Below are 23,908 nucleotides of genomic sequence, written 5' to 3'. Positions count from 1 at the left end.
AGAAAAATAAGCTGCAAATAATTGTAGCACGTAAAAAATGGGAAGCAAAATAATTGCTAGGAAGCCAGCTTGCTCGGCAGTGCTTCCAAGTTGGGATTGTACAATGTGGCACTAAAGGCACAGCCAAGTCTAATAATAAAGCTTACTAGGAAGGCAGGTCTGGGTCAATTCCACAGTCAGGCCGGACAAATCTGATTGGCCGTGACAGGCGATGCTGAGTAATTGCTCTAATCACTGAGCCAGGCACTGTACCTTAGCGCAGCAGAAGAATGATGCAATAAGTGGCTTCATAGTCCTGACTCCCCCTCAACCTGACATTTCTGACAGTGATGCATTGTGCGTAATAGGAGGGTTATATAGAGTTTCTGCCATTCAACAGGAGAGAGAGCTTTGCAGGAGCCTAGTGAGATCGTCTTAAGTTGGCTTAAGCTAAGGGTCTCATTAAAGTGCTCCACTGTACTTATTTGCAGGTTGACTTGCTGCGATGATCAGTTGGTGGAAAACGGCGGCAATGAGAAGCGCAAAAACATGTCAGGCAGAATCGTCTGCAGGTTTGTGCTTTTGTGGAGGAACTAACAATTATAGTGGGGCAATGATCAAAAACTTTCACGTCAACAGAGCAACACATCCAGTTTAAATGAGACAAAGTCAGATCTACTTAAGAAAATGCATTCTTTCAGCCTCCGTTCGGCTTTGTTCATGACAAGTGCACTTACACAACCCAATGCTAAACTTGCTTGTTTGGTTATTTTATGTTTGTTATTTGCTGACTTTGTATTAAGATGCCCGGATTGACATGTTACTGCATTGATCAAACATCTAATAGATGATTATTATATTATTCTTATTAGTACAGTATTTTGTTAGTCAAAGGAAAACAAATAATCATGTCGTCATACATAGTAACATAGTGCATAAGGCCAAAAAAAGACATTTGTCCATCCAGTTCGGCCTGTCATCCTGCAAGTTGATCCAGAGGAAGGCAAAAAAAAAACCCTGTGAGGTAGAAGCCAATTTTCACCACTTTAGGGGAATAAAAAATTCCTTCCTGACTCCAGTCAGGCAATCAGAATAACTCCCTGGATCAACGACCCCTCTCTAGTAGCTATAGCCTGTAATATTATTACGCTCCAGAAATACATCCAGGCCCCTCTTGAATTCCTTTATTGTACTCACCATCACCACCTCCTCAGGCAGAGAGTTCCATAGTCTCACTGATCTTACTGTGAGGCTGGGTTCAGACCTGAGCGTTTTACAGCGCGTTTAGGATCAGTTGGGTGACTGACTTCTGAGACCTTCTCTGATCTTGGGAATAAAGTGCAGAGCATGCAGCGCTGGTTCAGCACCCCCTTCTTAGTTCCCAGTTCCAGACCACCCCCTTTTTATATGTCATAGTGATATATCAAAGGTCTTGATCAGTGGGGGCCTGAGTGTGGAGACCCTCACCAGTCGCTAGAATGAGGAGAGAGAAGAGTTCACACAGAATGCTCTCTCTACTCATTGTAGCAGATGGAGTCAAGATGGGTTTTCTACTTGTTTGAGCGATTGTGGGGATCTCAGCAAAAAGATCACCACCAATCAAAACCTCTGATATGCCACTATAACATCAGACGTTTTTTTGTCAAAGTACAGTGACACTTTAAACATCTTCCACAGTAGACCACTACTAGAGGGATGCACTATACGTTCCTCCATGCACTACACCTGAGTGAATTTTTGGAGCATGTAGAAGGCAACCATTTGATGACATCCCAAGATCCAACAGGAGCAAAGTAATTCTTTGATCTCATTATAATGCAAAAAGTCTTCACTTTCATACCACACAGTGTACAAAATTATTAGTAAAGTTTTAATTTAATAATGGAATGCTAACCAAAAATTATCTTCTGACAAGCCATAGATACATGTCAGCAGATTATATCAATAGGGTTGCCCAGGTGTTCCTGAGAATAGGTCATCAATATCAGATCCGAACCCCACGCCCCCACTGATCAGGTGTTTTAAGTGCCCCCTTCTAGGCTTGTGACCTCATTTACATTGGTCACAAGGCCTACACACAGCTTAGTCCCATTAAAGTGAATGAGCCTTGGCTGCAATACCAAGCACAGCCACTGTGCAATAGATAGTGCTGTGCTTGGTAAGGCCTCATGCACACGACCGTTGTTGTGTTCCGTTCCGCAAAATGTAGTTCCGTTGTTCCGTGATCCGTTTCCGTTTTTGTTTCCGTGTGTCTCCCTTTATTTTTGGAGGATCACCAGACATGAAGGAAAGTAAAAAAAAGTCTAAGTCAAGTTTGCCATGCAAATGATAGGAAAAAAACGGACGGATGACAATCTTGTGTGCCTTCGCGTTTTTTCACGGTCCCATTGACTTGAATGGGTCCGCGAACCGTTTTCCATGAAAAAAATAGGACAGGTTATATATTTTTGACGGACTGGAACCACAGATCACGGACGCGGATGACAAACGGTGCATTAGCCGAGTTTTCAACGGACCCATTGAAAGTCAATGGGTCCGCAGAAAATCACGAAAAACGGCACAACGGACACGGAATAAAACAACGGTCGTGTGCATGAGGTATAAGCTGTGAGGAGGCCACAGTGTTTACTGGAGCACTGCAGTCTCTTCAAACATCTGATTGGTGGTAATTGTTTTATACAGCAGACATCCGCAGCTAATGGCCGCAATCATTGGTAATGCCTACCGCTGAATCAAATGCAGTGAATGGCATAACGGAAAAAAATGATAAAAATTGCTGATTCGCAGTTTTTTTCATCACTTTATCTCCCCAAAAAATAAAAATGCATAAAAAGTGATCAAAAAGTCATACACACCCCAAAATGGTATTATAAAAGACAGATCGTCCCGCAAAAAATGTGCCCCCATACATCTCCATAGATATAACTATAAAAAGGTTATGGCGGTCAGAATATGCGATTAAAAGAATTTTTTTTTTTTTCCTGTATTAAATTGCAAGAAAAACTATACATATGTGGTATCGCTATATTCTTACTGACCTGGAGAATGAAGAGCACAAGTCAGTTTTACCACAAAGGGAACACCGTAAAAAACGACAACATAAAAGTGTGGCAAAATTGCATTTTTTTTCCAATTCCACCCCATTTGGATTTTTTTCCCCACTTCCCACTACATCCTATGCAATATTAAATGGTGGCATTAGAAAGTAAAACTTGTCCTGCTAAAAAAAAGCCCTCATACGGCTATGTGAACCACATCCAGGCAAGAAAAAATGAGGCGGCTGTGCATATGCATGATGTTCTCCATTTACTTCGATAGTTACAGAAATAGTTGATATAAATTGTTTTAACATTAAGTCCCTTTATGCCACAGTGATAATTCAGGAACACTATAAACCCTAAACAACCCTATGCAACATGTGTAATCTAATGCATGCAGAAAGTTGGCAAAGGGAGTATAATTAAGCTTATAGAGGTCAACCCCTGCCCCATTTAAAAATCCTATGTTTTCCCCTTCAACACCTTTAAAATGATAGCCAACGCAAAAACTCCAGAACTTCACTGCAGGGAGCAATAGTGAAACCAAATAGTGCAGAGAAGCCGGAAAACTACAGGAAACTACAAATTTTGTAGCTTTTTCAGATTTTATCCCCATAAGGTCATGACTATCTTGGCCATGGTTTTTGTTTTTGCCCCAGTGAATTCTGAAAGCCAAAACTTTTTCATTTTACTCAGAAGTCTTGTCTTTTGGTATCTCAGAGTGTCATTTTATATAATTTTGTGATATTTTCAACGTAAACTACATCTGACATTTCTTTTATTATTTGCAACAATTTATCAATTGCACTTTCTCTTCATCTCTGACCAGTCTCTCTGTCTCAGCCACTGAAAAATACCACAAAAGCATGATGCTGCCACCACCTGGTTTTCTCCAAACATGATGCTTAGAACTAAGGCCAAAAGTTCATCCTTGGTTTCATGAGAACAGAGAATCTTGTTTGAGAGTACTTTAGGTGCTTTTTTGCACACTTTCACGTGTCTTTCTTGCTACTCCGCCATAAAGCCCAGATTGGAGGAATCCTGCAGTGATGGTTGACTTTCTGGAAGATTCTCCCATCTACACACAGGATCTTTGGAGCTCAACTAGAGTGACCAATGGGTTCTTGGTCACCTCCTCAAGACCGTTTTTCCCATGATTACATAGTTGTCTCAAATGTCAACTGTGCTCTTGGTAATTTTCTGTGCAGCAGAATTTTCTTCTGTACCCTTCTCCAGATCTGTGCCTCCACACAATCATGTCTCTGATCTCTAAACTCAGTTCTTTCCTCCTCATGGCTTGGTTTTCGCTCTGATATGCATTGTCAGCTGTGAGACCTTATATAGATGGGTCTTTGTCTTTACAAATCATATCCAATAAGCTGAATTTACCACATGTAGACTCCAATCAAGGTGCAGAAACCTCTCAAAGATGATCAGGTGAAGTGTGAGGCTCTCAGAGCTAAATTTCAAGTGTCATATTAAGGCCTATTGCACACAAACGTTTGCGCTCCGTGGCCGTATTGCAGACCGCATTTGCGGATCTGCAATACACGGGCACTGTTCCGTGTGCATTCCGCATCACGGATACGGACCCATTCACTTCAATGGGTCCGCAAATCCGGAGATGCGGAATGGTGCGGAACGGAAGCACGGAACGGAACCCTACGGAAGCACTACGGAGTGCTTCAGTGGGGTTTCGTCCCGTACTTCCGTTCCGCAAAAAGATAGAACATGTCCTATCTTTTTGCAGAACGGCTGGATCGCGGACCCATTAAAGTGAATGAGTCCGCGATCCGCTGCGGCTGCCCCACGGTGGGTGTTCGTGCCCCACACGTTCGTGTACAAGAGTCCTAAAGGTTCTGAATAATTACACCAAGGCAAAATTTTAGTTGTTGCTTTTTAATACATTTTCAAACATTTCTAAAATTCCGTTTTTACTTTCTCATCATGGGCCATTGAGTGCAGACGGATAGGGAAAACCTGATTTTTTATTTTTACGAAATGTAAAAAAAAATAAAATGTGAAAGGTGACTTTCCAAATGCATTGTAGGTGAATCAGACTGAGCTGCAATATCAGTACAGCCCATAGATAAGAGTGGCACTGTTTATAGGTTAAAAAAAAAAAAAAACTTTTTCCAATCTAAAACATCCCCTTTACTTTGAATTATGATGGCAATAATTATGTATTTTCAACCAAAAACAGTCACTTTAGATCACTGACATGCAGAGATTATCCCAAAATGCAGTTGGAATTCATCAGACTGCATGCAAAGTTATATCGTGTTAACTTACCGTAAGCAATTTATACACTGACTTTGTTTTTTTAATTTAAATGTGAGCTTAAATCAATGTAATATTTTATCTGCTGTATCAACATGCTGTATGTGCCCTTAAAAAAACTCATCGGTAATTTGTTACATTTTACATTTTTACAAATATATCAGCAAAAGCAGTTTTAATTGCACGAAGACGAGTTGCAAGATTTGATTATCGCTGGGATTTACAAGCATAACACGGTGTAGAAAAATCAATTCTGTTCATGTAATGAAGAAAAACACGTTCTTCTCAAACAGAAATAAGATTACACATTCACAGCTCACAACAGTGAAGCAAAGGACGCAGTAATACGGAGTGCGGAGCCTCGGAGGGAATATCCAATATCCAGACACCAAGGATGCATTCATCCCTGCTTAACCAATTCACTCCTGGGCCACATACTCCAATGACATAGGAAGAAAAAAATAAACCATGATCGTTAGGTATTCAGTGCCCAAGGCAAAGCTCATTGCTGTTAGGCTGCTGCCACACAATGTCTTTTTCTTGTAATTATTTTTTTTTGGCTTGTAAAAAAAAAAACTATTCAATACTGGTTCTTTTCATAAGCTCTTTTTGGGTGGCGATTTTTAGTCACTCTTTTTCTCCAGACTTTTTTTTTTTTTCTCTCTCTAGAGAAGTCTACGGGAAAAAATACCACACTCAGAGCATGCTGGGATTAAAAAAAAAATACATTAAGGTTAAATAAATCTCTTAAAATAGCAATACATAAAAACGCAGCATTTCAATGGCATTTAGAAATTTCCTTTTGGCCAGGATGGAATAGTGTTTTTTGCTCCAAAAAAAAAAGCCTTAAACACTGCATTTTTCAAGGAAAGGTTTAGTGTGAAACCAAACTCAAGTTTTTAATTTTATTTACAAACATGCTTACATGAGCGTTTGCTACATTGTATTAAGGCTAGACAATACTCTGTAGGCTAAGGGTACTTTCACACTTGCGTTGTTTGATTCCGGCAGGAAAACTGTATGCAAATGCTGTCATTTTTTCTGACTGATCAGGCATTCTGATCAGTCTGAAAAATGCCTGATCAGTCAGAAAAATGCATTGCAATACCGGATCCGTTTTTCCGGTGTCATCAGGCAAAACGGATCCGGTATTTATTTTTTTTTACACATTTTTAAATGTCTGCGCATACCGTATCCGTCAATGCAGCAATTTGAATGCCGGATCCGGCACTAATACATTCCTATGGAAATAAATGCCGGATCCGGCATTCAGGCAAGTGTTCAGTTTTTTGGGCCGGAGATAAAACCGTAGCATGCTGCGGTATTATCTCCGTCCTGAACAGTCAAAAAGACTGAGCTGAAGACATCCTGATGCATCCTGAACAGATTACTCTCCATTCAGAATGCATGGGGATATGACGGATCAGTTATTTTCCGGTATTGAGCCCTTAGGACGGAACTCAGTGCCGGACGCACATTGCCACTGTCCATGTTTTGCGGATCCGCAAAACACACACGGATGTGTGAATGGACCCTAACTTTGAGGCCTCAATCTGTAGATAGGAGCAGGTCCCAGAGGTGGGACCCAAACTGATCTGATACTTATGGCATATACTGGCAATATAACCGCTGTCACAGTACACGACTTGCTGCAGATCAACAGCAAAATCTGCAAAAAGGATCCATGTAAAAATCCACATGAATTACGTGTGGATTTGGCCTCATGCACACGACCGTTGTTTTGGTCCGCATCCGAGCTGCAGTATTTGCGGCTTTGATGCGGACCCATTCACTTCAATGGGGCCACAAAAGATGCGAACAGCACTCCGTGTGATTTCCGCATCCATTGCTCTGTTCCGTGGTCCGCAAAAAAATAAATAACCTGTCCTATTCTTATCTGTTTTGCGGACAAGAATAGGCAGTTATATTAATGGCTGTCCGCGCCATTCCGCAAATTGAGGAACGCACACGGACGCCATCTGTGTTTTGCGGATCCGCAATTTGCGGACTGCAAAACACACAACAGTCATGTGCATGAGGCCTTTGTCAGGGATTTTGCAGAACATTTGCTGCCTTGTAAAGAGTAAAATCTACATTAGAAATCTGCAGCATAAACTGACATGCAGCGGAGGCACAGCACATACATCCGACGTGGACATAGCTTGTAAATTTCCTAAAAATAATGCTCATAGGGATGTGCCGTCATGACAGTCTTAATATTATTTTTATAGGATTTTTTTTCTCCTAAAGCAGTAAAATAACAATGTATATGCTATTATATGAAAAATATTATATGCCTTATTATAAGAGGAACTGTACTTATCCAGGACATAATTCTAATTTAATTTAAGTTGAATTCAAATTCCAAGATTATGATCATATACTTGGTATATAGCATCAGTACAATTCCCCCTGCTTTCAATGGGAGGCAGTAGCTTATTGCTGAGACCGCGCCAAGGAAGGACATGAAAACATTGGGAGATGGTTTCTTCGTAGCCACCCAGCAACTTTTAGGCGCAGAAGCTGCACCAAATTCAGCCTGCGTAAAACTCCATCTGGACGTCCCTTACGGTGGTTTCACACATGGCTTGTTTGGGAACGTTGGCAGTTTTGACTGCATTTTTTTGACCCAAAGCTGGTAGTAAATCCAGAAGGTAGGTAACATTTTCTACTGGATCCACTCCTGGATTTGCCTCAAAAATCTGCATCAAAAATTTTAGTGGCATTTAAAAAAAAAAAAGCCACATTTGAAACCACTCCTCAAGTAAAAGGTAAAATATTGTGATGTCTAAATACACAGCTCTTTGGTTTCTAAACACAGCATGTGCCAGGTTTGGGTTATTTCCACAGGCTTCTGTACATGATTGCAAAAAAAGAAAAGAAAAGCATATACAAAATGGCAGAAATAAAAACACTGTAAAAATGCTTGAAAGTAACAAATGCTACTTTTTGTTTAAATAATTGTTGAAAAATGTGTGTGGAATCTTTTAAGGTATACTGTGTCACGTGCAGGTACGTTCGCACATGGAGACCCATACTATTTATACCTCTATGTAGTGTAAGCACAAGACCCTAGTCTTATAATGGCAAACCCGCTGGAGTTCAACGCTTAAAGGGGTTGGCCACTTTCTGGTTATTGTTGACCAATGTGTATATAAGATGATTATATGGCACTTACTAATATAGCCTTTGTTGAAAATTTGCACCATTTTCTATATTTCATAAGGTATCCCCCCTTGTTTACTAAGTCTTTTGTGCAGTTCACACAGAGATCCTGTCCATAAGATGGCCGCTGCCAGACTGATGGAGGGTTATGTGACCAGGCAAATCACCTCCATGTCATGCCTGCTCCTGCCATCTTGTTCTGTTGGGAGTTTGAATTTGAATGGAGGAGACATAGAAACATAGAATGTGTCGGCAGATAAGAACCATTTGGCCCATCTAGTCTGCCCAATATACTGAATACTATGGATAGCCCCTGGCCCTATGTTATATGAAGGATGGCCTTATGCCTATCCCATGCATGCTTAAACTCCTTCACTGTATTTGCAGCTACCACTTCTGCAGGAAGGCTATTCCATGCATCCACTACTCTCTCAGTAAAGTAATACTTCCTAAAACTATGTCCTCTTGTAGCAGTTTTTCTTCTTTTAAATATTCTCTCCTCTTTTACCTTGTTGATTCCCTTTATGTATTTAAAAGTTTCTATCATATCCCCTCTGTCTCGTCTTTCTTCCAAGCTATACATGTTAAGGTCCTTTAACCTTTCCTGGTAAGTTTTATCCTGCAATCCATGTACCAGTTTAGTAGCTCTTCTCTGAACTCTCTCCAAAGTATCAATATCCTTCTGGAGATATGGTCTCCAGTACTGCGCACAATACTCCAAATGAGGTCTCACTAGTGCTCTGTAGAGCGGCATGAGCACCTCCCTCTTTCTACTGGTAATGCCTCTCACTATACACCCAAGCATTCTGCTAGCATTTCCTGCTGCTCTATGACATTGTCTGCCTACCTTTAAGTCTTCTGAAATAATGACCCCTAAATCCCTTTCCTCAGATACTGAGGTTAGGACTGTATCACAGATTTTATATTCTGCTCTTGGGTTTTTACGCCCCAGGTGCATTATCTTGCACTTATCAACATTAAATTTTAGTTGCCAGATTTTTGACCATTCCTCTAGTTTTCCTAAATCCTTTTCCATTTGGTGTATCCCTCCAGGAACATCAACCCTGTTACAAATCTTTGTGTCATCCGCAAATAGACACACCTTACCATCGAGGCCTTCTGCAATTTCGCTGATAAAGATCACATGGAGGTGATCTGACTGGCCACATGACCTTCCATCAGCAGCCATTTTATGGACAGGATCTCTGTGAGGACAGCACAAAAGACTTTGTAAACATGGGGTATATGAAATATAGACAATAGTGCAGAAAAGCAACAAAAGCTATATTAGTCAGTGTCACATAATCATCTCATAAACACACTGGTCAACAGTAACCAGAAATTGGCCAACACCTTTAAGGCCTAATGTGCACCAGTTTTCTGATGTACATGTGAAATGAGTTGGGCTATGGAGGTCCCGCCAATAACCTTCCTTACCCCTAAACACTTTTTGTTCAGCGGTAAGGGAAAAGTGCAAAAATTCACAATTTTGGGCATAAAACATCACGCACCAAAAACTGCAATATTTTTACAATGAGTTTGTAGCAAAAACGAAAGCTGAAAAAGGCATAGAAGTAGAGCTCATTGGTAATTTTCCGTTCACATAGCTGTACGAGGGTTTGATTTTTTTGCGGGACAACTTGTACTTTCTTTAATATTAATATTAAACCATTTAATATTCCATAAGATGTATTGTAAAAATTTATAATGGAGTGGAATTGGAAAAAAACACACAATTGCACCATTGGTGGACGGGTTCTGTCTTTACAGTGTTCTGTGTGCAGTAAAAATAACAAATGACCTCTATTTTATGGGTCAACATGATTACAGTGATTCCAAATTTACACCGTTTTTATTGTTTAAATAATTTTTTTTTTTAATCTCTGGGGGAAAAAACATTTTTCCTGAGTGAGCTGTAATTTTTATGAATACAATTTTGAGGTATGCATGTTTTTTTAATCACTTTTTATGCACTTTTTTGGGAGGTGAAACAACCAAAATAGGTAATTTGTCTGCATTCATTCATTGAATGGTTGCAATTGATCACTGCATCTGAGCTGTTTGGTGTCCATGATGGAAGTTGTTCCCATTCCTCACACTGCTGATGGATGTCTGCTGAGGTAAGCTCCTGAGCCAGCTGCATCTTTAAAGACTGTGCAACATGGTAGATGTCTACAGTGTCATGTAAGTAAAGTAGGTATTTTTGGCACAAGTGAAGGAAATGTTCACCTGTCACATTTAGGGCTCACACACATGGCCATATTACTGCCTCGTCAAAGCTACAGAGTTGGAGAGGGCCGCAAGACACAACTAATACAGGTCTTGTAGGCCATATTATACCTCTAGATCTCTCCAGTTTCGTATGCAGTGACATTTTAGAGGTAAATATACTGTGTACAGAGGTCTTATTGGAACAGTTATTTAATAGCTTTGTACAGTATGTCAGTGCGCTACCTTATTGCACTGAAGTGTGGCGGCATGTCTGCAGTAGCTGCTTCCAAAACTAAATTTGAGCTTCAGAAGCTGCAAAGGCAGGACATTGACATGGCCGGGCAAGTGGGTGCTTCTTCACTAGTGCTGAGCGGCAGGGGTCATCTTCAAATTCGTGATATTTTGTAGAATATTCGTCGAATATTTGCAAATTCGAATATTCGTTATATTCTACATTCTTTTTTTTACTTGAAAATCGGCAAGGTAATGGCGTAATATCCGAATATTATGCAATCAATACAGGCGTGGGTCAAAAACGAATATATAGCACTATAGAATATAGTGTTCACTTCAGATGGAAAAAAATGATGAATATTCTAAAATATGAATATATAGCACTATATTGAATATAGTTCTATATATTCGTTTTTTAGAATATTCAGCATTTTTTCCATCTGAAGTCCTGATTCCTCTCTGCTTAAGTTGCTTATGGGCCAATGACTCATGGGCCAAGAATCATGTTTTCAGATGGAAAAAATGACGAATACTCAATATATATAATATATAGCACTAAATTCTAAATATTTGCAAATTCTCAAAGTGGCGATATTCAAGATAAAAATTGACTTTTCAAATATTTGCGCTCAACACTATTCTTTACCTGTGGGGACAGCCACCCCCACAGGTGAAGGAGTCTGGCTAATGAGACAAATTGATTCATTAGGACCCATTTATTAGAATTGATTTTCACATTTCATTTCTCAGTGCAATTCAGTTGAATAGTATGAAGCTGTAGTAAAAATGCCAGGCTCATTACCCAACGAACAAGTGTTCAGGAATGTTGGTGTGGAAACCTAAATTATTGTTTGTGAGCAGCAGATGGTGTCATCTAAACAGCACTCTGCTGTTGGCAAACAATGATTCTGTATGGGGACGAGCGATGGCATTAGCGATCACTTCTCCCCATACTCTGGAGGAGATCGCTGCATGTAATAGAAGCAGTCTCCTCCACTAACGAGCAGGTGATTGTTGGGAAGGAATGCTTCCCTCCCGACAATCATCCATTGAGCAGTGTAAAAGCGGCCTTAATGGGCTTCTGTCACCCCACTAAAGTCTTTTTTTTTTTTTGGGCTAGTTAAATTACTTATCCTGCGATATATGAAAATATAATTGTGTTACTTACCTTGATTCAGCAGTTTCTTCTAAAAACGAACTTTTATAATATGTAAATTCGGTCTCTACCAGCAAGTAGGGCGGCTACTTGCTGGTAGCAGCTGCAGAAAACCGCCCCCTCGTCGTGTTGATTGACAGGGCCAGCCGGGATCTCCTCCTCCGGCCAGCCCTGTCGGCATTTAAAAAATCGCGCGCCTGTGTTCATTCTGCGCAGGCGCTCTGAGATGAGGAGGCTCGCCTCTTCAGAACTCCCTCAGTGCGCCTGCGCCGATGACATCACCGAAATAGAAGACGTCCTCGGCGGAGGCGCACTGAGGGAGTTCTGAGGAGGCGAGCCTCCTCATCTCAGAGCGCCTGCGCAGAATGAGCACAGGCGCGCGATTTTTAAAATGCCGACAGGGCTGGCCGGAGGAGGAGATCCCGGCTGGACCTGTCAATCAACACGACGAGGGGGCGGTTTTCTGCAGCTGCTACCAGCAAGTAGCCGCCCTACTTGCTGGTAGAGACCTAATTTACATATTATAAAAGTTCGTTTTTAGAAGAAACTGCTGAATCAAAGTAAGTAAGACCATTATATTTTCATATATCGCAGGGTAAGTAATTTAACTAGCCCAAAAAAAAATAATGACTTTAGTGGGGTGACAGAAGCCCTTTAAGGATAACTCTGCATGTGATAACCAAGTTAGAATATATATATATATGATTATTCTACAAAGTTGTGTAGCCTTTTAAATTCATTTTATTACTTATCTTATACAGCATGTATTATAGTACAGATATTAAAGGGGTTATCCCCTAAAAAGTATTCTATAGTATTCAAACCAGCACCTTTTGTAAGTGCTTTTGTAAGTGCTTTTAATTAAACATTTAGTATAGCTACCTGAGTTATTCAATAAAATGTATCTGTATAGCACCACCTGCAGTTAGTTTTTTTTCTTATTTCTTTGACCTGCTCACGTAGACGGCCGCACATGCTCAGTTTCATTCTTCAACTGCCTCCTGAGCTGTGATAGGTAGAGCATGGACACACCTCCTGAGCTGTGATAGGGAGAGCTGAGACACGCCCCCTGAGCTGCAGTAGAAAAGACACTCCCCTTGAGCCGTCAGCTTGATATGAATCTAGTAGAGCAATGAATGTGGAGATCTTTGGATCCATGTGAGGTACAGGGCTGGTTCTAGCTTTGTTAGTCCTCTAAAGTTGTTTTTTTCCGTTCCGTTTTTGCGGGTTCTGTTTGTGGTCCGTATGCGCAACCATTCATTTCAATGGTTCCGCAAAAAAAAAAATGGAATGTACTCCACATGCATTCCGTTTCCGTATTTCCGTATATCCATTCCGCTAAAAGATAGAACTTGTCCTATTATTGCCCACAAATAACGTTCCGTGGCTCCATTCAAGTCAATGGGTCCGCAAAAAGTATGGAATACATATGGAACACATCGGTATATCATCCGTTTTTTGTGGATCCATGCCCACTTTGCCTATGTGTATACTGTTTACAAACATTACTGTATATTACAGTAATGATTGCAAATTTTATGTTTCCGTTAGCGATCTTCAAAAAACGGATCGCATACTGAAACCATACGGAGATTTTTAGCGAAACTACGAAACGGAACAGAAACAGAAACACAATGGAAACAAAAAATGAAACAACGGCCCGCAAAACATAGAAAAAGACATACAGTCGTGTGCAAGAGGCCTTAGAAAGAGATTGTCATGTACTATATGATGTCTGAATTTCATTTTAACATTAATCATTAGATAACCCCTCTAAGTAGCACATCTAGGATGGTTTGGATGAGGTCCTATAATGCAGTGGGACAATTAGCAATTGTTATTAGATTACTATACGTTTCCTGATATAAAGGGAATACTTCTCAGATTGCAGATCTTAACAGCAGACAATGAATAAGAAATGCACGGAGATTTCAGCTCTGAATTCTGCAGAACAGTGAATGCTGCTCAGGACCAGTAGAAGATAAGTGATAGGGCTCATTCCCGTTCCGCAATTTTGCGGAAGGTCTGCGGATCCATTCATTTCTATGGGCCCTCAATAGATGCGGACAGCACACCGTGTGCCGTCCGCATCCGTTATTCCGTACCGCGGCTCCGCAGAAAGGATAGAACATGTCCTATTCTTGTCCGCAATCGTGGACAAGAATAGGCATTTTCTATTATGGGTGCGGCCATGTGTGGTCCGCAAATTGCGGAACGCACATGGCCGGTATCCGTGTTTTTCGGATCCACAAAGCACTACGGCCGTCTGAATGGGCCCATAGAATAAGTAATTACAATGTTATCCCAGCCTTTTATGTAGAATAATTTCATATGTAAACTGCAAAATGTTGCTGAAATATTTAAATCGATGCAAATTCCTCCACCGGACGCACCTTTTCTTTTCACTCTGGCACCTACTACAGCTTAACGTGGGCATATGACCGTCCAAAAAATCCCTTACAGCAACAGTAGAACACAGAGAGGCATATTCCCTCATTCAGAAGTGTTGCTTTTTACCAAAATGCCTGAAAAAAAAAAAGAGATTTAGTTTCATTGTTTGCTGCAAATTCACTTATGTTATGTCTATGCGCCATTTCTGAAATAAAATCCAACCCCCCATATTTAGCAACGTGTTACCCCAAGAGATCAGTCTCTCACCCAACTGCGAACCCTTCAAGAGCAACCTGAAAAGCCACCTCTTCAGGAAAGTCTACAATAAACCTTCTGCCACTACACTGCCATCTGAGCAGCTTCTACCCTCACCTTCACCCTTCCTACAGTATATAGATTGTCAGCTCTTGTGGGCAGAGTCCTCTCCCCCTCTATACCAGTCTGTCACTCATTTCATTTGTATTTAATGCACTTACCCTTTTTATTGTCTTATGTTATGTGCCAAAATTCATATGTGCAGCTCCCAGAATGAATGCAGCTTTAAAATAAATAATAATGATAATAAGTGTAATTTGCTTTACTGGAGGTTGTAATATTACGTTATGATCTGTGGCTTTATATGTGCTTTAAATATTAACAGCACAACTGTGGCTACTTTTTGCATACTACATTGCAGTTAACAGAACTGAAATTCACACGTCTAGAATCATAAACCACACGCTCCTTCAAGACAGTTATTTCAAAATATACAATACCATAGTGCCCCCTGGTGGACAGTCACCATATCACAGGCCACACTGCTCTCCTTCATTCTACTCAACCAATTATAGCTGTAGTTTAAGCAATTACATCTGTAAATATAAAAAAAAAACTAAAATTTTTACACTGAGTGCACAAAGTGGAGTTTTTAAACTTAAAGTAAATGGAGAAACTGATAGTGGAGTTACGAATTTGGATTTGCTGAATCAGTGGCAGATTTTAGCCGTGTAAACATACCCTAAGGGTCCTTTTACATGGGCAGATTTTCTGGATTGTTAACAAACACTGATCAACAATAGAGCATGTCAGTTGGCACTTGTTATCTGGGAATTTGATATTGATGGCTTATCCTCAAAATAGGTCAACAACAATAGATTGGCAGGGGCGGACACAAACGGCAGAAGGCCCCTGTGCAAGGAATGTACCTGCCCCCCCCCCCCCTCCAAACCACACATACAAATGTAAACATACAGTCAGGTCCATAAATATTGGGACATCTACACAATTCTAACATTTTGGGCTCTATACACCACCACAATGGATTTGAAATGAAATTAACAAGATGTTCTTTAACTGCAGACTGTCAGCTTTAGGCCTCTTTCACACTACAGTATGTCCATTTCAGTGTTTTGCGTTCCGTTTTTCACGGATCCGTTTTTCCGTTTTTTTGTTTCCGTTGTGTTTCCGTTTCGGTTCCGTTTTTCCGTTCCGTTTTTCCGTTCCGTTTTTCCGTATGGCGTATACAGTATTTACATAGAGAAAATTGGGCTGGGCATAACATTTTGAATAGATGGTTCAGCAAAAAATGGAACGGAAACGGAAGACATACGGATGCATTTCCGTATGTGTTCCGTTTTTTTTGCGGACCCATTGACTTTAATGGAGCCACGGAACGTGATTTGCGGCCAAATATAGGACATGTTCTATCTTTCAACGGAACGGAAAAACGGAAATACGGAAACGGAATGCATACAGAGTACATTCCGTTTTTTTTGCGGAACCATTGAAATGAATGGTTCCGTATACGGAACGCAAAAAACGGACCGCAAAACGGAAAAAAAAAAACGGTAGTGTGAAAGAGGCCTTAATTTGAGGGTATTGACATCCAAATCAGGTGAACGGTGTAGGAATTACAACAGTTTGCATTTGTGCCTCCCACTTGTTAAGGAACCAAAAGTAATGGTGCCAGGCCTCTACTGCAACGGTCTTCAGTTCCTGCTTGTTCTTGGGGCATTTTCCCTTCAGTTTTGTCTTCAGCAAGTGAAATGCATGCTCAATCGGATTCAGGTCAGGTGATTGACTTGGCCATTGCATAACATTCCACTTCTTTCCCTTAAACTCTTTGGTTGCTTTTGCAGTATGGGTCATTGTCCATCTGCACTGTGAAGCGCCGTCCAATGAGATCTGAAGCATTTGGCTGAATATGAGCAGATAATATTGCCCGAAACTCTTCAGAATTCATCCTGCTGCTTTTGTCAGCAGTCCAGGGATGGACTGGGACAATAAAGTGGCCCTGGACTTCAGCCAGACCGGCCCACTTTATTTTTCCCAAACACACTCAAAAAAAAACATAAGTAAAAACATTCCACTGTAAGTATAAACAGGTTTTTTATTTTTACTCTTAATTTAGAAAAAAAAATCCCCCTCCATAATGGTGCCATCCACAGATCCCCCCCATAAGTGTCATCCACAGACCCCCCCCCCCCATAAGTGTCATCCACAGACCCCCCCCCATAACAGTGCCATCCACGGATCCCCCTCCCTATAACAGTGCCGTCATCCATAGATCCCCCTCCCGCCACTCGCAGTAGTATACATTAATAAATCGGTATCCTGCAGGCTGCAGACAGTAACTTTAATTTTAACACAGCGCTCATCTCTTTACTACCTTACATTCAGCTCCCTCCAGCCTCCAGTAACAAGTGCGGGCGGCAGCGCTCACTCACTGACGTCACGCGCCTGCGCCGCCTAGTGGGAGGAGCAGGCGTGTGACGTCAGTGAGTGAGCGCCGCCCCCACACTGCCTGCTGTTAGCACTGACAGCAAAAAAATTAAAATGGCTCGGGACCGGCCGGGCCCCCCCGGGGTCCGGGCCCCTTACTGGGGTATCGGCTTTACCCCCCTGATGGCGGCCCTGGCCGGCCCATAATTCGATCGGCCCACCGGGATTCTCCCGGTACTCCCGATGGCCAGTCCATCGCTGCAGCAGTCACATCATCAATAAATACAAGAGAACCAGTTCCATTGGCAGCCATACATGCGCCCGCATGACACTACTACCACCACCATGCTTCACTGATGAGGTGGTATGCTTAGGATCATGAGCAGTTCCTTTCCTTCTCCATACTCTTCTCTTCCCATCACTCTTGTACAAGTTGATCTTGGTCTCATCTGTCCATAGGATGTTGTTCCAGAACTGTGAAGGCTTTTTTAGATGTCGTTTGGCAAACTCTAATCTGCCCTCCCTGTTTTTGAGGCTCACCAATGGTTTACATCTTGTGGTGAACCCTCTGTATTCACTCTGGTGAAGTCTTCTCTTGTTTGTTGACTTTGACACACATACACCTACCTCCTGGAGGGTGTTCTTGATCTGGCCAACTGTTGTGAAGGGTGTTTTCTTCACCAGGGAAATAATTATTCGGTCATCCACCACAGTTGAAGTCCGTGGTCTTCCGGGTCTTTTTGTGTTGCTGAGCTCACCGGTGCGTTCCTTCTTTTTAAGAATGTTCCAAACAGTTGTTTTGGCCACGCCTAATGTTTTTGCCATCTCTCTGATGGGTTTGTTTTGTTTTTTCAGCCTAATGATGGCTTGCTTCACTGATAGTGACAGCTCTTTGGATCTCATTTTGAGAGTTGACAGCAACAGATTCCAAATGCAAATAGCACACTTGAAATGAACTATGGACCTTTTATCTGCTCATTGTAATTGGGATAATGAGGGAATAACACACACCTGGCCATGGAACAGCTGAGAAGCCAATTGTCCCGTTACTTTTGGTTCCTTAACAAGTGGGAGGCACATATGCAAACTGTTGTAATTCCTACACTGTTCACCTGATTTGGATGTCAATACCCTCAAATTAAAGCTGACAGTCTGCAGTTAAAGCACATCTTATTAGTTTCATTTCAAATCCATTGTTGTGGTGTATAGAGCCAAAAATGTTAGAATTGTGTCGATGTCCCAAAATTTATGGACCTGACTGTATACATGCAAATAAAATACATCTTGTTTATATGGGTCAATATGTTTACAATATGTATTCATATGTTTTTCATACTAGGCCACGCCCCTAACTCTGCCCAAAGCATAACTATACACAACCAGTCCCCTTAATGCCCCTACATAGTAATTATTCCCCCTTTGTACCTTCACATAGTAGTAATGCCCACACTGTGCCCCCTTCACAGTAGTTATGCCCAGATATGTGCCCCCTTCACAGCATGCCCAGATATGTGCCCCCTTCACAGCACTTATGCCCAGATATGTGCCCCCTTCACAGCACTTATGCCCAGATATGTGCCCCCTTCACAGCACTTATGCCCAGATTTGTGCCCATTTCACAGTAGGTATGCCCAGAGATGCCCCCTTCACAGCAGTTATGCCCAGATATGTGCCCCCTTCACAGTTGCTATGCCCAGATATGTGCCCCCTTCACAGTAGTTATGTCCAGATATGTGGCTCCTTCACAGTAGTTATGTTCAGATATGTGCTCCCTTCACAGTAGTTATGTCCAGATATGTGCTCCCTCACAGTAGCAGTGTGATGTTTGACACTACATTGTGCTGCTGCTGTGGAGCCAGGGCAATATGTAGATTTTATGCTGCCATAGGCACTTTAGTGCTGGTTTCTTCCCCCCACTGAAGTTCATATTTTTTTAGATAGCTGACATTAAAATGCTCCCTTGGCCTTCAGCTATCCCTCAGGACTCCATCATACACTTGCACAATTAAAAGGCTGACCTGTTTCATGTGCGCTTGGCAGCTGAAGACATATGTGTTGGTCCCATGTTCATATGTGCCCACATTGCTGAGAAAAATTATGTTTTATTATATGCAAACAGGGGCGTTATCATTACTCCTAGAGGCTCCGCTCTCTCTGTAACTGCTGCGCCCTCTGCACTTTAACATGGACAGTTGTGATGACATTTTCACTGCCAGGCCCTGTCAAAGTAGACAGGGAGTGGCAGTTGCAAAGAAACCGGAGCCTCTAGGTGTAATGGCAACGCCCCGTTGCCCCTAGAGTCTCATTTGCATAAATACATACAAATTTTCTCAGCAATGCGGGCACATACAAACATGGGACCAACACAGATGCCTTCTGCTGCCAAGTGCACATGTAACAGATCAGCCAGTGTCATAGGTACAAAACTGCTGACAGATCCCCTTTAAAACATTTCATACTCTGATGCTCTCTCTTGGCCTGCGCTGTAAAGCGTAGGGTAAGGGCTGTTTTGTTTACAGCCCTAGCAGTGTTCCCGCGACGTCACCGGCACTGATGGGTGGCTTTACAGGCTAAAGCAGCGCTAAAGCCTGTCCATTAGTGCCGGCGACGTCACCGGGCTCACTGCTAGGCGGAAGCCCCCTCCCATAGTACCCCTACAGTGCCCTCAGTACTAATAAGGCACCCCTAATAGATCTGAAGCAAATCTACAAGGCACCCCAATGGAGCCCTCAGTAGTAATGACCGCCACCACTGCCCACAGTATTTATAATGTTCCCTGCAGTGCCCTCTGTAATTATACCTTCTGCCGTACCCCCTGGAGTTATAATCTTCTCTGTAGTACCCCTATAAATTATGATGCCTGTCCTCTCCCTACAGTCTTCTATACAATATAGTCCCATTTAAATAACATCACTTCACTCCTTCCAGTCTTCTATACTATGCAGTCCTATGTAAATAACTTCACTCCTCTCCCTCCAGTCTTCTATACCATGAAGTCCCATGTAAATAACACCAGTCCTCTCCCACCAGTCTTCTATATGATAGTCCCATGTAAATAACCTCTCTTCCTTACAGTCTTCTATAACATACAGTCCCATGTAAATAACTTAAATCCCCCTCCTTCAGCCCCTCCAACACACAGTCCCATGTAAATAACATAACTTCTTACCCTCCAGTCCTCTATAATATCCAGTCCCATGTAAATAACACCAGTCATCTCCCCCCAATCTTCTGTAACATACAGTCCCATGTAACTAACACCCATCCTCTTCGTTCAGCCCTTCTAACATACAGTCCCAGTTAAATAACATATTTCTCTCCCACTAAGCAGGGAGGAAGTATAATGGGGAGAACCACATCTCCCAGCATTTCTCTGGCACTTACAGATGAAACTCGAAAAATTAGAATATCGTGCAAAAGTTCATTTATTTCAGTAAGGCCTCATGCACACGACCGATGTGTGCATCCGCGGCCGTTGTTCCGTTTTCCGTTTTTTTTCGCGGACCCATTGACTTTCAATGGGTCCGTGGAAAAATCGGAAAATGCACCGTTTGGCTTCCGCGTCCGTGATCCGTTTTTCCAGTCCGTGAAAAAAATATGACCTGTCCTATTTTTTTCACGGACAACGGTTCACGGACCCATTCAAGTCAATGGGTCCGTGAAAAATCACGGATGCACACAAGATAGTCATCCGCGTCCGTGATCCGTGTCCGTGTCCGTTTTTCCTATCATTTTCAATGCAAACTTGACTTAGTTTTTTTTTCACTTTTCATGTCCGTGGATCCTCCAAAAATCAAGGAAGACCCACGGAAGAAAAAACGGTCACAGATCACGGAACAACGGAAATCCGTTTTGCGGACCGCAAAAAAAAACGGTCGTGTGCATGAGGCCTAATGCAATTTAAAATTAGAATATTGTGAAAAGGTTCAATTTTCTAGGCTCAAAGTGTCACACTCTAGTTAGTTAATCGTCCAAATTATAACAAATAAAGGCTTGAAATATCTCGCTTTGCATGTAGTGAGTCTATCTCATATATTAGTTTCACCTTTTAAGTTGCATTACTGAAATAAATGAACTTGCACGATATCCAAATTTTTCAAGTTTCACCTGTACATTCATTCCATGGCATGACAAGTCTCCACTGCTGAGCGCTGCCTCTTTCTGCACTGGTAACATAATGGTGACCTCATCACAGGTCCTTCCAGTGTTGAAAAGATCAAATGACTATGATGTCATCGCAGGTCCTTCAGCTATGGAGTATAGGCAGAAGGGGCAGCAGATTCACAGTAAGTCCTAATCAGATTCAATTGGAACACATTGATGATATGAGGTGTCCTGTCAAACCAGTGTCCAGATGTTATGCTCTATCATGAGGGTGATCCGAGGTGACTATCATTTTGCATGTTGGAAGTTGTCGATGTCTCCATTAGGTGGGGTAATATTGATAAGATCTAAAAACAGAAGGAAGCACGGTGGATTTACCAGCTGAACATTGTTGCCCCCAATGGACTGAATTACTAATTAACGTTACCTGTTTCATTGATTAATTGGCTATTCACAGTATATCTGGGGGGGTGCCACACTGTATTTATTTTTGAAGTTTATCAGTGTTCCATACGGGGGTTGTAACCTCCCCTTCCCTAAATATAGATACAGATATATATTGTATTTCCCTAATTTATCACATCTTGCTATCCTTTATATTTCTTAAGTGCTGATGGTTCTGTGATTTATAAATTTATACTCCACGACATCAACCCTGATGGGTTATTGATCAGACCTGAGACTACTCATAGGCTTGAGGCCTATGGAGAAGAACGTAGAGGATAGGAGACAGAGGCTCCCATAACCCGCCGCGTAAAATGCTGCCCCCCCCCCCCCACATCCCCAAGAGGCAGGTTGGCTGCTACCTGAAGCGAAATGCTTATCTTGCCTCATGGCAGAAGCGGGCCTGGGTGCAGCTGGTGTCAAAATACGCTAGCTATATCTGTAAATACATTATGGTACAATATGTTTTTTAGAATGAGCGTCATATTTATAAAGCACCTGTTCCACTTATTCCAACATAGAAGTTGGGTAAAGCAGTTAAGACAAAGCACTTTTTGTAATTAAAAACTTTCTCCACATAATAAAAAAAAAACTGAAATTTGCCAAAAGTTCCCTTGTTTGCTATGGGGACCAATGAGATATGTTTACGCCCCTGGGTATATGGTTAAAGGTTAGGTATAACACTGAATTAAATGAGCATAAATCAGCAAGAAAGAAACTAAAGGGGCAGTAGACTAATATAAAACTTCGCTTTAATTAATAGGAGATAAAAAGGCCCCTACTGCACAAACAACGAATAAGACGTGCCCTCTTGATAGGTTGGGCAACGACGACACAACATACAAAAATATCACTAGGGAGAAGGTCAAGGAAAGGGTAGGTAGATATAGGGGCAAGGGCTGTAGTGTGTACTATCCACTGGCCCTAGTACCTCCCTACTTGTCCTATAACACCCTGTGAGGTATCCAAAGGACGGGTCCAAAATGCCCCGCGAGGGGTGGCCCAGACAGGAACTCTGATCCTAGTAAATAGCCCTGTTGAGGCCCTAGTCAAAGTGATTGACAAAGGAAAAGAGTACACACTTTGGAACACAGAAAAAATTATAAACACGAAAAAATGGGTATACCACCAACCAGACATAGAATATGGATCAGGGTGGGGGAATACTCAAGTGTCCCGACGTGTTTCTTCGGTTAGAGCCCCAGGAATCTTCAGGGGACACGGGGCTAGGTGTTCGCTGTAGTCAGTCTTTGACTAAGCTCATTTGTGGCTGCGGTCAAGGGTGGCTGTAGGCACACTGTACAGCAGGACCCAGTGTGGTGGTGTCTGCAAGGTTGATGATAAATCAGCAAGACAAACACATCATTACATACACAATGCTGCTGGTGTACATTCAAGTACAGCATTTGTATACGTGACGGAAGGGGCTAGATTTCACATGCTACACTATCAAGAAGCTAAATGTGTGATCCACCCCTTAGATTAACGTATCCATTCTAAATGATGTGAATTAAATACCAATTTAAAAACACATTAAAACTGCACATTACACTAATTGACCAAAGAAATGTTTCCATCTCATCCTGAAAGTTTAAACAAGCTGGAAAATATCAGGTTAATTATTTCTGTGATTATTAAAAAAAAGAATGTGAAAATGTAAAAATGAAAGAGTTAAAACAGTAGCGTGTGACAGTCTAGATCATTGTATTATCTGTCCCAATTAGTTCAATCATTTCAAACTTCGCTGCCATGCTGTCATCCTAATCTAGAAAGTGTGCCCAGTCGGCTTTCAAGTCTACAACAGATCAGAAAGGTAATAATGAACGCGGCTTTTTCTACAAATCCACCCTGCAAACTCCTCTAAACAGGTACAGAGCTAACACACAAATAAAAAATACCCATTACATATAATTCTATATTTTATCATATACCGATACTGTTTGAATGTTTGTCAACTAATCCTTTATATAAGAAAGAGCCATTATACCATCAATAGATGCCATATCCACAATAAAAACACAGAGCACTACCCAAGGATACTAGTGGAAAAACGACATGATGGTGTCCGTGATCAAACAGGCATTCTGCTCTTATCTTCTGATTATAATATTTTATCTTACATTTGCTTTAAGGCTTTATTACACCAACAGATTATATGACAGATTTTCTGACCAATCATTGGTGAGATGGCCATTTACACAAAGAT

This window comes from Bufo bufo, chromosome 5, assembly GCF_905171765.1.
Source record: "Bufo bufo chromosome 5, aBufBuf1.1, whole genome shotgun sequence".
Classification (NCBI taxonomy): Eukaryota; Metazoa; Chordata; class Amphibia; order Anura; family Bufonidae; genus Bufo; species Bufo bufo.
This window is presented reverse-complemented; position numbering follows the sequence as displayed.